At 35.0% G+C, this 19,323-nt stretch overlaps 1 protein-coding gene across 3 annotated transcripts in view; it reads left to right on the forward strand.

The window, feature by feature from the left end:
* Positions 1-970: 970 nt before the first annotated feature.
* Positions 971-19,323, forward strand: part of LOC105225798 (hypothetical protein) — a 39,598-nt gene continuing 21,245 nt past the window's right edge. For 2 of the 3 annotated variants that reach the window (XM_019990086.3, XM_011204426.4), the window contains exons 1-2: positions 971-1,143; positions 1,976-2,298. The gene's annotated coding sequence lies outside the window, so the exon portion shown is untranslated. Of the gene's footprint in view, positions 1,144-1,975; positions 2,299-8,629; positions 9,341-19,323 lie in introns of those variants that run through there. The other variant, XM_049447139.1, reaches the window with a different exon arrangement.

Consider the following 19,323-nt stretch of genomic DNA (forward strand, 5'->3'; position numbering starts at 1 on the left):
GGTGTACTCAAATAAGATGGCTACCGGATGGGATGAATTAAGCTGCATATGTCAACTTCCATAGTTCTCTGATCGAAGCTGTATCTTAACTTATAATATCTTTTTAATTTCTTTAAGAGATATACTCCCATTCATCCTAAATAGAGTTTGAGCACACCGTACAACAGAGACTATAGTAGATTAGTGGGCGTCGACATTCTTTTTACAAACATGTTCCTTTTATGAACTAGTTATCTTTATGAACTATGTCAGACAGGCCTTATAAGGGTTGTATACGTTGCACAGGGAACGGAACGAAGTTGTTTTTAGTTTGTGTGGGTGTTCTGAACATATTTTCCATAATGGAGGTGATTAAATATGATTAAGTTTATTCATTATGTGCAATAACGACATTCATATAATATTAGTAATATTTATAAAAGTGTATGTATGTACAATATAACATTCATAAGATTGTTACACAAATTCAGTTGATTTTTAAGACATTTTTTACATCAAACGTCAAGAGCCTGGCTTCAGAAACAGCATATGTGTGTTTATTCATCTGGGAACAATGCGTGTCTGGCAAAACTTTCTAGTGACAAATTTTCCAAACGGCTGCATATGAAAACCCCCACTAGCAGCGGTGGCGAATCTAACAAAAACCCGACACACTTTGTCACTTCAGTTTGGCCAGCAGCAGACAATGGCTAAGTGCTGGTGGCAGGTTGACAAATGCGGAATAATAAATAGAAACGACGATTTTGCACCAAAAACGTAACGCGAGAAAAAATAAGCAAACATGCACCAAGCCAATATCAAGAGCAGTGGAAGAGAGAATTGGCAGTAGAGGATAAGAGAGCTTACTGGTGTGAAAAGAGTGAAGCTCAGCGCTTGAAACAGCTCTTTGGTTACAACGCGCGTGCATGTGGCGTGTCTTTAGTAGCAAACGACAAAAATAAGGCTCTTCTCAGCCAAGTCCGCGGCACTAAAGACGGCTTAAAGTGATCAGTTAACGAACTCACTTGAAAGATAACAGTCGCGTGTGCGGAAAGCAAAGTGCTAGCTAAAATTCGTGTAACGAAGTAGAAACTTTACCTTTCGATTTGCCTTGAACTTCGGTTTATTTTGTTTTTGTTTTTCGGCGCTTGGTACAAGTTCAGTGTGAGTTAAGTTGCAGCAACGGTGGCAACAAGCGGAAATCTACTTGAAAACATGCCAAAAACCTGTTGCTAAACGAGCTTAACGGTTGCGTTTGTGTGTGTGTACGTGTGCATGGGTGAGCAAGCGGCGCCTCAACTATTCGATAGCTCGAAAGTAATCACTCTAATTTCCATTTCAAGCGCCCTTCGTGCCGCTGCTGTGGCTTCCGGCTTGTTTGGGTACAAATTTGTAGAAATTGGCGAATTTATCAATTTGCTTAATACTATTCGTATTTGCTAACTGTTAATTGGACTTTCTAAATAAGTAGATTACATGCCAACTAATTTAATTACTATGAAAATGCGCAAACAAAAACAATAATATCCAAAAACGATATGGTGGCAAGGGTTAATGAAACTTCTCAAACAATTACATTAAAGACTTTCAGAAGTTGTCAGAAATAAAATGAAACTATATTGAGGCAGTTAGCAACAAAAAATAGATGATATTATCAGTAATAAATCAGTGTGCCATCAAAATAAGGAATGTCATTATTTAAAAACAAAATTTTAGGTGCTCGCATACACAAACACATACACCCAACTGTTTTGCTCTGCGAAAATAAAAGGCATTATTTCTTGCGTGCCGCATTTGGCTCGAGTGAAAGGAGTTAAATGCACTGGAAATCGCCACAACAGCAGCAACAACGTTACATTTGCTTACTGACGTGAAGCTGCATCCTTTTCCACTTGTTAACTTGTTTTGTTGGTTTAGTGGCAGACAAATGCAGTTGCAGCATCAAGTGGACGCCTGAGCTAAATTATATTCAATTTTTTCTCCATGTATTTTACAGTTATTTTTACGTACTGATGTGTGTGCGTGTGTTGTTAAAAGTGAAAAAGTAAAAAAATTTAAGTGCTGTGAAGAAAAATTACATACATATGTACATACAAAAGTATATATACACAGAAAAACGTAAAAAGTGTTCACAAAATGCCTCTGCTTAAATGGTGAAATCTTTGGAGAAGAGAATTCGAAAGATAACAGCTTCTGATATTTCACTCCCTATCAATGTGCTTCAAGAAGAAGCGTAACGAATTTCATTATTCAACCGAAAGTGCAAGGTTGTAAGGAATTGCCAAGGAGAAAGTGATGTGCCTCCGAAAAGCAGTAGTGGTAAGTAAGCCCAATATATATATATACATATGTATAATTATCCCTAGAAATTGTTAAATTCCAAACGATGTGCGCAAATATTTTGCATATTTTGGTATTTATTTGTGCTTATCAGCTTATGACAAGTTATGGCGAATTCGTCATGTACTATAAAATCATTAACTTGATCAGCTATTGTTTAAACTTTGACTTCTTATGTGACTTCATCTAACGAAACAAATTAGGGGTTTTTGATCATGTATTCATGATCTTAAGTCTTCTCATTTCCTGTACATACATACACCAAGTAGCTTGTACAGATTACAGTCGAGATAATAACACAGTTAATCTGTATTATTAGGCACGAATGTAAGAAAGTCTATTACCCACGGCAGTCTGTAGACAGGAAGGTTCGACGTCGAGAAGCTGCAATCACAGCAGACAGTCGAATGATTTCCGACTCGACTTGCACCTCTGCTTTTTGAGAGCACTCGTCAACAACTCGGCACAAGAGAACTGTGGGACGATATTTCAAGCTCCTTACGTACAGCTGCAACCGAAAGCATTGGTTTTCGGAAAATGCAAAAGAACAGCTGGTACGGCGAGGAGTGCCGTGTCGCAGCGGAGAGCAAACAGACTGCCTACCTCGCAACTATACGATCGACCACAACACGTGCGGGATGGGATTGATGCCATGATGAAGAGAGAAGGCGAAAGGCGTGAGTACGAAGAGCTTGACAAGATGAATTTCGTCTACCTTGGAACCAGTGTAAACACCACCAACAATGTTTGGAAATCCAACTCAGGATATCTCTTGCCAGCAGGTGCTACTTCCGACTAATTGGGCAATTGAGAAGTAAAGTCCTCTCTCGACGAACAAAAGCCAAACTCTATAAGTCGCTCATAATTCCCGTCCTGCTATATGGTGCAGAAGCTTGGACGATGACAAAAACCGATGAGTCGACGTTGCGAGTTTTCGAGAGAAAGATTTATGGTCCTTTGCGCGTTAGCCACGGCGAATATCGCATTCGATGGAACAATGAGCTGTATGAGATATTCATACGACGGCATTGACATAGTTGAGCGAATTAAAAGACAGCGCCTAGGCTGGCTAGGTCATGTCGTTCGAATGGATGAAAACTCTCCAGCTCTGAAAGTATTATACGCAGTACCCCCCGGGGGAAGAAGGGTAAGAGGAAGACCTCCACTCCGTTAGAGGAACCAGGTGGAAAAGGACCCGGCTTCGGTTGGAATCTCCAATTGGCGCCACGTAGCGAAAAATAGAAACGAATGGCGCGCTTTTGTTAACTCGGCTATAACTGCCGACTACGTCAGTAAAGAAGGAAAAGTCTTTAGATTGACATAAACTCAAATTTGAAAATGAAATATTATATCGACGGGTAAAGTTATGTGGCTCGAATGGGGATCATACCCCAGCAGCTAAAGACAACCGTTTGTGATAACAGAAAAAACTTAAGGATTCTGCTATTCCAGCTAGTCCTCCTGAATACCTAAAGGTGAGATGCAAGGTATATTAATCCTCATGTCGCAAAAGCGGAACAATAAAGAGGGAAGTACTGAGATGAATCTATCTAACGACTGATGTGCGATAAGATTTTAACCGATTGAACAATGATCGGTTGAAACCTATAACTAGAGAAAGTCTGCAGTTTTGTTGTTCGTTCACTACAATTGCAGCTAGTATTTTCTTTCCCCCTATTAAAGACGACCTGCTTTTGCCTATCATTATTTCTACGATATTTTGGATCTTACAAATAATATTTTAACTGAAGACGCGTATTGATCTTCTCGCAGAGATGCCTTACTAAGAAAGAGTACGTTAGCAGACAATAATTGAAGATGACTACCCGACAGTTGATAACGGGGTTCGTTTGAACTATTCCTGAGAGGTTTTAAATAAATGTAATACGTATATATTATAACATAATATATATGATCACGTTAACATTGAAACGGTTTTGTTGGTATAATAAATAACGTGTGTATAATTTCTAAAAATACCTTTTATATATAATATATGCTTTCACATAATCGAATCTAAGTGCACAACATATATATTTTTATGCCCTAAACATGGTATATTAAGTTTCCATGAAGTTTGTAACACCCAGAAGGAAACGTCGGAGACCTTATAAAGATATGTTTATGTAAATGATCGGCCTGGCGAGCTGAGTGATTTTGTCATATCCGTCTATCTGTATATAAGCGAAGTAGTCTCTCAGTTTTCGAGATATAAATAAGACATGATGCACAAACTGATCAATTAAAGTCGAGTTCGCATATGGAATCTTTTGTATTTCTGTGCACCAAAGTAGCGTTGTTTTGTTTGATATAAATATAAGATATAAAATAACCTTCATGTTTCCAAAAAAAAAAATACTAGAATATATAAAACTCTTAAATGAAAGGTAAATTGACTTTCCAGGAAATTTTACTTTTTAAAGAAAAAATTAAAACAACTTCGGTTTTACATAATATCTTAAGCCAAATGTCTTTTTAATGAGCAATTTGAAAAACTTTTGTCGCCTTCACAACCCGTTTCGTGTTAATATCTTTGCATCGTTTACTACCCAGTCTCTCAAACTCTCCACTGAAAACTTTTCAATAAAAATAAAAATACGAAAATGCAATATGAAAGGGTCCATGCCTCGCGGAATAATTTCTTAATCACATCTGCTTTGATATTAACCACTTTGTCGAGTTAAGATATTGAAAGCATTTCCATTGTTTTATATTGTATAATCTTTTATGTTGACCACGCACTCGACCACTGATGACACTTTCTTTTATTCAAAATTACTAAATCGCGTGGTTGTGAAACCGAAAAGTTGAAACACAAAACAAAAAGTCATCCGAATTCACCAAAATAGCAGCGCTAAAAAACCAAAATAAAAAGAAGCAAGACGCTCTTCACCCAAGCTCAAGTTCATACACAGCAAAATCTCCAGCTGTAGCATAAACAATCATACAATCCCAACTAAATTCAACAACCACAACAAAACAAGACAACCAACCTTTCCAACTTGTTGTGCATACATATGCACACTTCCAAGTATATGTATGTGTAAGTGTTTCATTGCCCCGCTCCAGCTGTGTGCAGCAGAGTGAAAAGTTTTCATTTAATATGCACAGAGCTGTTAATTATAAAGTCGTCACCGGTCGTCAGGGCTTGCAGCGATGGGATGTGAGTTGGAAGGCAATGAAATTAATTTTATGAATATTTTATGACTGTGTGATTGAATAAAGACTGAGGTTAGGAATCGAATAACAAAAAAATGCGCAGACTTTTTCTGGAATGTGATTTACTCGCCTTTAGTCAACTCACAGGAAATTAAAGTAATTGATTACCGTTTAAATAATACCGTAATCAGAGCATTACACTTTATTTTTCTCACGTCAGAATTGCACTGACAAATTTAAAATTTTCATCTTGATAATAACCGTAAATAGCTGTTGACATAGGTCAACAAAAATTAATTTTTTAGCGCGTTACTTAATGAAATGACATGAAAAATTTTCTTGTTTTTTTTAGTAAGGAAGGTGGACTCTGTTTTTGTCATAACGGGAAAGATATTGATAGCTCAAGAAAATTTGTTTGTTTACTTGTTTTAAATACGAACAATTCGCCATCAATTCTATTTGAACATATCGTATGTATGTACATATAAAAAAAATTGCGACAGTACTAAAATGCTATCGACGGCAATGAAATACATGAATTTCCTGAGGGAAGTTAATAGAGGCTTGTGTTTTTTGACTGGAAGATAAAGTGGATCTACGAAATAGTCCTGTTAGACATGGGCGGCATGTACCGATTACGAAATGAAAAAGTGCAATGTTAAATGAGAAGCAATTATCTATCCTAAAACTATATTAATGCCCCAATGGCATACTGAAAAGGCTCTCATTCATGAGTCCAAAGCTTTCAAATATTTGAACATTTTTTTCAACGCTTTCAGTGGCAAAAATATAAGCTGGAACCTTTGTAAGTACCTTAACAATGAGTAGAAAACAGCCTGGAACGGCAGTGCATGGTGTCCTTGATAGCCATAGGGTTGACAATTGTGACATGTTACATCCTCCTTCGGACAAATAAAGATTCTTAATATAATCGGCATTAAAAATTTACTCAATACCTGGAATGAATGAATGAATAGATATCCTGTGCGATGAAAGTCGCCACGGTCAACGCTTAAAATTCGTGCGGAATAAATAGTCAGAGTAAGGTCCAAACTTGAACGTACGCTCTGATGATTTGTCGTTAGCATCTCATCATTTTTAAGAAAGTGGTTCCATTTACGTTGTGTCCTAAAATTTACGAATTTTTATAATCAACGTACATGTCTATTATGCCATCTAGCAACCCAATATCTCTAGTTCATAAATTATATGCATATCACAGTCAAGTAAAATTCATTTTCACCCGATAAGAATATATTGTTATATACTTGTATATCTAGTCTTCCAAAGCACAATTGAACTTGTCTTACTTCAGCAACAATGAAGTTCACTTATTTTCCCCATCTCACACCGATGGAGATTCACAGCAAATATTTTTAGCTGAAATTACTTATCTACGAACTTTTACGCATTCTAAACGAATATAAATGCTTTCAGCCGTATACCGGAAAGTGTGCTGAGTAATGCAACAAATGAATGAAAGCCATGAAGTGAATTGACAACAAAAACAAATCAGTCATCCTTCTCACAACCACTTTAAAAATACTCTTGGTGTTGCCACTTTAAGTTGTTGATGCATAGAAATGATATTGTATATGTATATGTACTATATGCGTATGAAAATAAATAAGTATATGAGTTGACTTAAGAGCGACGAGTGTGAAATGATAAATAATAATATTTTCTGTTTTCATCTTGGAGGAGTGAATATTAAATGACATCCAAAAAATAGGATTCTTGATTGCAAAATTTTACCTCATGTATTTATATTGACCATGTACTGAATAATTATAACGGCTCCATGTTGAAATCATTATTGAATCTCGCTAAATACCCAATTTATTATTGGTTTCGATTGGCCCACTACTCCAACTCATCCTTATATAATTATAAGTCGATTGTCGTGACTTTAATTTCTTCCATATATGTATGTAAAAAATACCCTACGAATAGATGAAATCTTTCTTCTTCCGCTACCTGAATAGGCATCTTCAACTTGCTTACTTACAAACTATCGGAAGATATAAATGCAAATGTTTGTTTAGAAAAGCTTTTAAATTTATCTTGAGCTAAACAAAAAACTTCTCTCCAAAATATTTCCTAAAAAATTATCCTTTTTAAACCGATTGAATTAAACAGAAATCTCATAAAAGAAAACTCAAAGACATAACAAACCGTACTCGTACCGTGCTAAAATTAGCAAAGCCGGTAGCGCTGCTGAAGTGGTTTTTGGAGTTAAAATTTCAAGCGACATTTTATGGAGAAGACAAAATACTTGTTATTGACAGAGTGAAAATATTTTGCATTGCAACGGACGAAACTATAGTCATGAATATGTGCAAGTGCAAGAGCATACCCCGCAAAATTACTTTTTCATTGACTGATATTTATCACTTTAACCCACTAACGAGTCTGGGTTTAAAGACTCGTTAAAGATACTTTGATGTATTGGTGCGATGATTGTTCCGATTTCCTTTTTACTTTTAAGGGGATTAATAAAGCAGTTACATAGTTTTAAAGCTAATGGAAGAAAATGCGGAAATACTTGAGTATATATACATACTTATATATAGAGTGCCGAAATAGGTGTTTAATAAATGCTTGGGTATGCAATCGTTACATCCAGTTACATCCATATAGATGGTCTTATGTACACATAGCAGCCATAAAAGCTTTACTCTGGTGAAACTTTAATTGAATGGAACCAAAAAGCGGGTACTTTTGCACAGCTGCAGTTAAAGTTCCTTCCCGCATCAAACCATCAAAGGAATAAAGAATAAATTCGATTTGATTTTTCAAATGGGTTGTTAGTGTTTTGTTCAGCGAAATATATACTTAAAAGCAATTAAAAGGAGAATTGCAACATAAAAGCAGGTACCAAGCACCATTGCACAATAACTGTAGTTGAATATTGCTTGTTGACTCAGACATGAGAAAAATATATAAAGAAATTAATATGATATCGAGTATGAATATCTAATTTTATGCTTCAAAAATTCAATGCAAAATTTTCAATTTTTAGAACGAATTTAAGGGTTAAGATATTTTACTTACGTATAGTATATAATTTCGAAATCGATGCACTCACATGTCACTTAATCAAATTATATTCTGAACCATAAAATGATTTTTTTAGAATATAATTGTAACTTATAACATGTTATCCAAGTAGAGATACTTTTTCAACAGCTGCCATGTTTTTTTTGTTCAGTATTGTTTGGCATTTCATCATGGAAAGACTTACGCCTCAACAAGTCGTTCAACTTTATTACGAAAATTCACGTTTTGTAAAGAATGTGTTTCGTGCTCTTCGTTCAACTCATGGTCAACATAATCGGTCTACTGTATGTACCATTCGCAACACATCATAAATCTTGCGGCCCAGCACTCATTATTGGATAATATTCGACGGAATAGACCACTTCCACCATGCAGAGAAGGAAATAGATCAGCCGTTGCTGAAAGTGTATACGAAGACCGCGGAGAGTCGAATCGACGCCGTCCGTAGCAACTCGGACTGACATGTGGTACGATTTGATGCATTTTACGTCGAGATCTTAAATTGAAAGCGTAAAAAATACAGCTATCTATCTATGTTCTTGTCTTAACGAAGAGCAACATGAAGAGATTCTGGAACTGCCATTTGATTCAGAAAACGTTTTGGTGTGCTGTGGTGGTGTGATGATTCCACCGGTCCACATTTCTTCAAAAATGATGCCAGTGAGAATGTAACGTCAATGACGACCGTTATCACGCCGACTATTTGATGCCTGAAATTGAAGTTCATAATCGTTTTGACATTTGGTTTCAACAAGAAGGCACCACTTCTCACACATCGCGCCCAATCAATGGATTTATTGAGGTAACACTTTGTTTAACAGATAAGTTCACGATTTGGGCCGGTCGATTGGTCACCAAGATCATGTGATATCACATCTTTAGACTTTTTCCTGTGGGGATATGAAAAGTCTAATGTCTTTGCGGGCAATCGCGCTTCCATTCAGGCCTTGGAGCAAAATATCTCGCGTGTCATTCGCCAGTTCCCTGTCGAAATGCTCGAAAGAGTCATTGGAAATTAGACTCAACAGATGAGCAGTCTGAGACGTAGCTTAGAAGAATAAATACCAAAGACTGTTCTTTCGAATGATAATTAACACTCCCCATTTACTTTAGGGTACCTCGAAATGAATATCACCTTATATGAAGTTTTTTTTTTTCGAAATAAGCAGGCAGCAAGATATAGTCATTTTTATTGCCCTTAGCAATTGTGAGTGTAAATCACTTTCGATTTCGTCACTTGATTGGTTCAGACAAGATATTTTGATGATGGATTGACTGGAAAAACAGTATAAATTAGCAATTTTTTGGGGAGAAAAGAGCGTGTACAAAATTTCAGATCGATATCGACAGAGAGACGGACATAGTTAAATCGACGAAGCTTGTCACGTCGGTCAATTAATGTATAAAAGAAAAGTTATTGGTCTACACCTTCAGAAAAAATTATCTAATGCGAATGACAAAAACATTTATTAATTAGAAATACTGGGTGACAATTTACATTAATTTGTTCAAAATAAGTTTCACAAGAAGCGCATTTTTATAAATATTACTCTAATTGGATACATTTTTACTTTTTTGTTGACTAAATATGTCTAATTAAATATTTTATTTTGAAATTCTTGCTTTAGCGCAGGAAATGCTTGGTGCTTCTGTTTAAATACCCAAAAGTGCGATTTTTTCGGGATGGCAACTGTTATAATTGTTAAGAAACTTGGTAATTTTGACAGGCTCTCTTGTTTAATTGACAATTCTTAAGCTACTTCAAAATATAATATATTCGAGATTGAAATTTAATATCTATTATTCACTTAAGGATCCGTTAGCGTCTTAAAATTTTTAGCAATTTTGTAAACTGATGTACGTAGAAGCAATAATATTAAATTTATTTACATAAGTAGAACTGAATTACGGTACAAACAGTTTTAATCTGCCTTTCTGACCGCAACAACCAAACAAACATGCCACAGGAATTTAATCCTCTCAGTTATCTATTTATACTTGTACGTATATCAATTGTCGCAGCTTTTATATATCCCACTGAGCAATTTAGTGAATCACTCACTTTGATTTGGTACATTGCGCTATAAAAGTATATTTTTACTTAATGTTATATGGGAGCGACTTTTTAAATTTCTAAAATGATATATAACGTACATATACTTACATATATAATAAGTATATGGTAAATGTTTCAATGTTTTTGTATAATACAAAATTTACATTATCAATAGCAACTAAATTCCAAATACGGGTTCTTAAGAATAAGATTAACTAGAATAGAATCAGAAGAGGAAATATTATTGAGTTTTGAAATTTGTTGTATCATTCGCCCGAACACACTTGAACAATATTTTTTTAATTCATCGACAGTTTCGTAACTAACGAAATCAATTGTTTATGTGGGATGAAACAGTAGTCAAAAACTTGATATTTTGGAACAAAACAGCCTTATAATTGCTATCTACACCAATCTTATAAGTTTAACCCCATCTCATATATTCGATTAGTAAACCTAATAGAAACAAGTAGGGAAATTTTAAAACAAAACTCGTATGTTTTTTAGTAAACTGGCTAAATTTTACTAAGAACAAGGAGGAATAAATCCAGGTAAAGGGAAAACCGTTATTAATATTAATTACAGGGGTTTATGTAAACTGTTTAATTTGTTCTGTTCTTGGTATTAATATAATACAGCTTTAGAAAAATCTAATAAAAATATTTTAAAATAAATATTAAGTTAAGCTTATTAATTGAAGTAGAGCTGGCTTCCATTAAATCTTTAAAATCAAAATCCAATCTTAAAAAGGGGGAAAAGAATAATAACTAAATAATTTCGGGCTTAAAATTGGCGTCCTTACCTAAAATATTACTTGGGAATCTAAAAATTCGAAGAGCTGCTTTTAAGAGAATTAAATCTTATTACTTAAATATATTAGTGGCTCCAATGCTTACAAAAGTCATACGCGAATCGACACCTTGGCATAGACACAAATGCCAAAGTAAGTATTAATGCATCTACGAATATGTGATATCGATTTCTATTTCTTGCCTGGCGAATGCTGTTTATGTTTTCGCTAAGTTTCAAGGTACTAAACCGCATTGACTTGCGGTTCTTAAGCGGTAAATATTTACATCGATTTGATTGTAAAGCGCACATTGATTTCTTCATAAGAGCACAAGAACGCTTAATTAGAAGTTATCTGTGATAACAGCGAGCATTACCCATGTATCCAAACCCCTTTAATTAACGATTGCGCTTCAACTAAATTCTGCTAATGAATGCAAATACAGTCGGAGGTTAGCATTCCCCTACGTATGGGCAATCGGTTATAAATCAAAATTTGTCTTCAAATTTGGCATCGTCTAGACCGTGAATATACCCTGAAGTTTGCCATGAACATTATAAGTGTCACAAGAAAACATCGAATACCCCATAAAATATATATGTATATATATATATGGATCATTCCCTCCGAACATTCAACAACTTTTTTCGTACAATACATTTTTTTGGTGTTCCTTGTGGCAAAATATTGGTCAGGTATTTTTTTATTTGGCTATAAATTTTTTAAATTTCAGCGCTCGATAAAAGTAACTTTAATTATTTGTGAATACGAAGAAAAGTATTTAATTATAAAAATAACTAGACAGACTAGTATTTATGCTTTTTTCTAAGCATTCTAATGAGTTAAACGTACTATGAATTTTCTTGTAAACGAAAGATAGATTAAAAAATAACAAATATATTTTATTTCAATTTACAACTATTTTAATTCACTTCTTTTGTAAAAAATGTGCATTAGACTTTTCAGTTACAACTATCTAAATTTGAGAATGTAGCTTTAAAAATACCTTACGTAATAAGTTTTCAATCTTCAACTATTTTTCGTAAAAATGTAGCTTTTGTTATAAAAAAAATTCGAAAAAATCTAACGTATATCTCATTGAAAATCTGAGAAAAATCGGCCTTTTATTTTTATATTGAATACTTTTTTCGCAAAATTAAATTCTTGTATATAAATTTCTTTATTTGTGAATGGAGTTCTAGCTTCCGTGCAACCGAAATTAATGTTCAACCTACTATAACCACTAAATACGCTTGTTTAACTTATTCAATTGTCAATAAGTCGCTCCCATCCTGTATTCTGTTCAATACAAGGAATATTAATCTCCATAATAATTAAATATATTTCCATAAATTTAATGAATTAACTGAATTCATCTTTTTCATTGTAAAATGGTTCTGTTTTTGATTTAAAATAAATGAAATTAATAACTGCTGCAAAACTATTAAAATTGTTTGCAATTCGCGACACAAACATTAAATTTCACGAGCGCTATTCATTTCATACGCATACAAACACGTTATGCCATAGTTAGTGACTGTCTGCGTTTTTTGTAAGCTAGTAGTATGCCATATAGTAGTACTCGTATGTAACAAAAAAGTCGATTCTCTATAATCGAACCGGCAGATGACAGTGAACGAAATCCCCAATAACCATTTCAGGCATTTATGGCTTATAAGTGAAAGTTGTTGAAGAAATTGTTGTACAACAATGAGCAGTGTTTGGATTTCTCGGGCTAGTGTTTGCTTTGAACGGCGCGTGTCTCTCTTCAGCTGAGCGTTTGGTAAAGTTAAGCGGGAAAACTTAATTGTTTTGATTCAAGTGAGAAACACCGGATTTGCCGGTAAATGGCGCACCGCTAAACTGTGTGCGCAAATTCAAAGAGAAATTTTGGCTTGTGAAAGAGTATGCGATTGGAGTACGTGTATTACTTGGCTTCTCGTAGTTATCTCCAGAAGAGAACATATTTAAGGGAGATTTTAAGCAAAAACTTTTCTACTAAAATTTAATATTTTTATTTTTTAGTTAAAAATTACCACAAGGAAAAAGATATGTACATATTAACTTATATAAAAATTTGTAATTTTTATTGTGTGAGATTATTCGAATTTGTTTAATGTATATATACTATACTACCGTGATCAAATTGAAAGTTGAATTTTGTCCATTTCATCTCCTTCAAAGTAATCCCCTCTCATTGCAATACACTTATGTCAACGAATTTTCCAGTAATCATAGCACTTGGAAAAATCCTCCGTCATGATGGACATCAGAACCTTCTTCGATTCAGCTTTTATATCCTCAATTGAGTCAAAACGTGTCCTCGGAGTGGTCATGTGAATTTGCTGAATATCAGGCGAATTCGGTGGTATTAGTTGAAAATGTGGCGAAATGATCACGAATAACCAATGCTGTGTGAGATGGTGCATTATCGCACTTCTTTGTTCTATAAATTTAGACATAGTAAAAATCGAAAAATTCACGTTAGAGCCTCACAAGTATACAAGTATGTATGCATGTGTTTGATTTGCAGAAAGAATAGGCTTCGAGAATGTGGGCTTAAGTGATTATAGTACTGATAAAGTTGTAATAAAGTATATTACAAAAAATAAGGGATAAGGAAGTAAAGGGTGATTTTTTAAGAGCTTGATAACTTTTTTTTTAAAAAAAACGCATAAAATTTGCAAAATCTCATCGGTTCTTTATTTGAAACGTTAGATTGGTTCATGACATTTACTTTTTGAAGATAATTTCATTTAAATGTTGACCGCGGCTGCGTCTTAGGTGGTCCATTCGGAAAGTCCAATTTTGGGCAACTTTTTCGAGCATTTCGGCCGGAATAGCCCGAATTTCTTCGGAAATGTTGTCTTCCAAAGCTGGAATAGTTGCTGGCTTATTTCTGTAGACTTTAGACTTGACGTAGCCCCACAAAAAATAGTCTAAAGGCGTTAAATCGCATGATCTTGGTGGCCAACTTACGGGTCCATTTCTTGAGATGAATTGTTGTCCGAAGTTTTCCCTCAAAATGGCCATAGAATCGCGAGCTGTGTGGCATGTAGCGCCATCTTGTTGAAACCACATGTCAACCAAGTTCAGTTCTTCCATTTTTGGCAACAAAAAGTTTGTTAGCATCGAACGATAGCGATCGCCATTCACCGTAACGTTGCGTCCAACAGCATCTTTGAAAAAATACGGTCCAATGATTCCACCAGCGTACAAACCACACCAAACAGTGCATTTTTCGGGATGCATGGGCAGTTCTTGAACGGCTTCTGGTTGCTCTTCACCCCAAATGCGGCAATTTTGCTTATTTACGTAGCCATTCAACCAGAAATGAGCCTCATCGCTGAACAAAATTTGTCGATAAACACATTTCGAACCGAACACTGATTTTGGTAATAAAATTCAATGATTTGCAAGCGTTGCTCGTTAGTAAGTCTATTCATGATGAAATGTCAAAGCATACTGAGCATCTTTCTCTTTGACACCATGTCTGAAATCCCACGTGATCTGTCAAATACTAATGCATGAAAATCCTAACCTCAAAAAAATCACCCGTTATATTAGTTCAAAAGCATGACGCTCGGGTTATTCATATTTTTACTATCCATTTTTTATTAGTTTATTAATAATATTAAATAAATACAGAAACAAGATAGAAAACTCAAACATTTCAAAAATTACCAGCTGATGAAGTGATGGATCTTAAATAATTGGCGCGTGACCATATCTACGATTGATTGCACTTGAGATCGAGGTTTCGTTTTGAAAAAGACAGTTTCGGGAAAACACGTTGACAATTTCCGTTCGGGCCAAACTAGTTTGGATGCCGACTCAGCAAAGTACCAATATCTACAAGAATATTTTTAATTTTGAAAAATATTTTCTCAGATATATTGTTAAGGGGGGGAGGGGTTTTCACTTTCGAAAAATCTATTTTTTTGTCTTATCTTATAATCTTTCAATATTTCGTCAATATTTCTGCATGGAAAAATTACCTTTCATTGTCAAAAGTGTGCTCTATAATATACAAAAGTCCGAATAAAATTACTCAATCCAGATTTGAGAAATAAATTCACAAAAAAAGACTTTTTTTACCTTCAAACCTCTAACCTCCCCCTGCCTCATGATTTTAGACTTAAGATTTTTTGTATTCAGAATAGGCGTCACTGCTAATGAAGTCGGGTTAAGCTGGCAATACGATCGAGAAAGATAGAGGAATTAAGCACTTCGTCTTCATTCCATAGTAGAGAAGACTGGACCAACGGTTCTGTGATCGACAGTTCCAACGGCGACTCTAACTCCGCATTCACTAACGGATCAAAGGATGGAACAGGAGCAAAGCTAGCTTCTTCTGTAGTAATCCATACACAGAAGGCAGCTTCAATCTAAAAGACTACAGAGTTCAGGGTTTTAGGCCGAGAAGACAACTTCAATGTAAAAGACTACAATTCAGAGTTTTAGGCCGAAATTGTTGGCATAAAAGAAGGTACCAAGTGGGATAGCCAAGCAGGATTTAAAGTCATTATCGACAATGCTAAGTCTCATTGCCTTGGGTTATGCAAGCACAAACTAGAGTTTTAGTTGATAACTCGCATAATATCATCTGGTACTCGGTCATATAATAACAGAAGGAAATGAAAACGCAGATGAGCCCACCCGCTTGGGGCAGTTGGAGATACAGTTCTTTAAGCTAACCCAGACAATTAATCTCCTTCAAGAGTTGTTTGAACCACTTGACCCTACAGAAGCACCTTGATCTCGGTACACAGGCAATACAAAGCTGTGGGGTAATGTTGATGGTGGACAGACCAAAGAACTGCTACTGCTATGCAAAGCATTGTAGAGGTTATCACAGCGCACCTATCTTTAAGATCCCACCGTCATATTCATAGGCTTATTCCACGGCTCCCAATGCTCCATATTAAGAGACATTCGGCAAATAGTGTGTGCTTAAGTCCAAATGTTTAACTTGTGCATATAAGCATAAACGAGCTTTATTTTCATTCGCGGAATTAAGAAGAACACTAAGTTTTTTAATCGCATCAAAGCTTAGCCGTTCATTTCGCATTTTCTTCTATTTTCTGCTAGACTCTCAACGCGCAGTTGGCTTCGGTGTTAATCCCTGTATTATACAACTTGCTTGTGGCTCTGACTAAATGGCACTCATTAATGTATTAGCTAAACAACTGAGAATTTATTAAATTACAATGCACAATGACAGTTCGGCGTTTTTCACATAATTTTTTTTCTGACCTTAAACTTGATTTTCCTTTCATGCGGTGCATGGCCTTCATGTGACTTTTAATGTTATGGCTTCCTCTTCGTCTTCTTTTTCATCGCCTTCTTCTCCGTCATTATAGCGCTACGCACTTAAGTCGCTTAAAGTATTATTGCCTGGCTTGTAGTGTATTGTGCTTTTTATTGCAGTAGAATTGTTTACTGTTTTTATTGCATTAAATCTACATTTCATGGAATCATTTGTAAAATCAGAAATGGAAATGATGAATATCAATTTCGAATAGAGGCACCATAATGGCTGAAATATGTATGTAGATATTGGTTTTGCTGAAATTTAACCGTTACGAAAAAATATCCTAAACAGTTATAAAGATTATTGTTAGAGCTGATGATGAAGCATGTTGAATAAAAGTTAAAAAAATAGCACTTTTGAAAATATTTAAGCATCGAGAGAAATCATACGAATCTTGGACCTAAAGTGCAATAGCTTTAAGTATACGTCTACTCACCATACTTTTAAAAACATCTAAAAGATTGTATATGAGATATACAATTGAAATTTAGATATAATCTCTTCCTGATAATTGTACTCGTACGCGTCTCTATGTAAAAAATACTAAACTCCATACTTAATATAAAGTTTTTCCAGCTCCTTTCTAGAACTCTGGTCCTTGCAAGTTGCAAGAGTATAAAAAGTTCCATTACACCCGAACTTAGCCCTTGCTTACTTATTTTCTTGGACTCGATAAAAATTTTATTGTGATGATGTTTTATGAGGGATTATATACGAGTAAAAACAATATTTGTCGAATTTCAAATTTGGGTAAAAGAAATAGCTATGCACGTTTTGTTCCACAAAAATTAAAAGAACACCAAGAAAGCTAACGAGTTTTTGACGAAAAAACGTATTTCTCTCATCAAGCACCCTATCTGATCTATCACCGTATGACTATTTTATATTCCCAAAACTGAAAACCAGCATGAAAGGAGCATTTTATGAGGATATCAGCCATTCAAATACCCGCAACATTCCTGTATATGGCGAAGCAAAATCTATACTCTCGCAAGTTGATATTTAGTTCCAAACGAGGTATTTTTATATTGAGCCTAATGAAAGCTATTTAGAGTAAATAATTACCTTCAAGAGTATATTGTGCTGTTTACTTTATATCCAAAAGAACAGACAGAGTCGACATATTTGTACCACAGTTGACATATGCAAGTTCACAAATGTACAAAACCGTTATGTGATCATAACTACGAACATACATAATAAAATGCAATATAAAATGAACTTTAATTCTATATATTTATCCAACAACTGTACAGCGTATGAAAGCTAAGTAGAGAGATTCTCGTAGAGCGCTTCTTTGCCTACTTATTTCTTCAACCACGAGTATTAAGAAAAGCGCGGTATTTGATACACTTTCATATCCATTGATTATACATTGCGCTGATGGACAGTTAGTCCAGCTAGCAACTACTCGACTGCATGTGTATGGCTAAAACAGAAAGCCAATCGGTGCAGAACGACATTCTAAGCAATTATAATACTGACTTTGCTGCTCAATCCATAATGGACAAATCCCGTTGTTGATCAACTAAAGCTGAGCCGGTTATTAGTGTGCCGCTATTCACTTGTGGTAGTGTCTTGAAAGATGACAATGACCCGAATATGCGAGCAAACGCCAGCAGAAAATTACATAATGTCCGCTTTTGACTTCCAAAAATGTTGGTATTATTATTTTAATTTTGTGTTGTAAAGAAAGTAAAAAAGTCTAATAAAGCAATCTAAACGTTGCCATGCACAAAAGCAGATTTGATTGCGAGCACATTAAGCGTTGGCCAATGTTGCAACTAACTTTGAGTAGAACCGGTTAGGTGCTAAAATGGTTACGAACTCTAAGGGTTATCTTTGAACTGTTAAGTGACAAATGACAGTAATTTTTAGTACACAAAGCGGACAAAGGAATAACGGCCTTATAAAGCTAAGCGTACGATGAAGTAACAAATGCACACATTTACACAAACCCAGTCGTAAACCTTACCATAGAAATAATATCTTCATTATATAAGGCGTACAAAATATCACTACTTAAGTATGAAGAAACCAACACTAACTGGAAACTCATGTGGTTGGCTGTCTTACTGCATAATTATTTACAAATGCTGCCCAAATTGAGCTTGCTTCTACTCTCAAACTACAGAGTGCTATAAGTCTATGTATGAATACAATATACTCAAATTTACATATCGTAGGTGGCTCCTAGCCGCCAGAGTGGGTAACTAGGCTAATAATGTCTTTATGTCGGTCGAGGCTCTTCACCCATCCATTATTTGCCTTGCATTGCATCTAACCAACTTCGCTTTGCTTACCGTTATCAGTGAACATGAGTATAATCACAGATATGGAAATACACAAACGACTGAAGAAAATATGTTATATACTACAAGCAGATTACACAGAGTACTTTCATATATGAGTCAGTTTTAAGATCAAGCAATGATTTCCAGTGTGGATTGCCAGTACTTTTAAGCTTCGCTATCAAAATACTAAAGTGAATATTCAAAAATGCAAATCTAAAATTTTAAGCTTTGCCGAAAACAAGAACTGACGAATAATTTCATCTTTTAACAAGTAAAGAAGGGCTAAGTTCGGGTGTCACCGAACGTTTTATACTCTCGCACAATAAAGTGA

This window comes from Bactrocera dorsalis, chromosome 2 (assembly GCF_023373825.1).
Source record: "Bactrocera dorsalis isolate Fly_Bdor chromosome 2, ASM2337382v1, whole genome shotgun sequence".
Classification (NCBI taxonomy): Eukaryota; Metazoa; Arthropoda; class Insecta; order Diptera; family Tephritidae; genus Bactrocera; species Bactrocera dorsalis.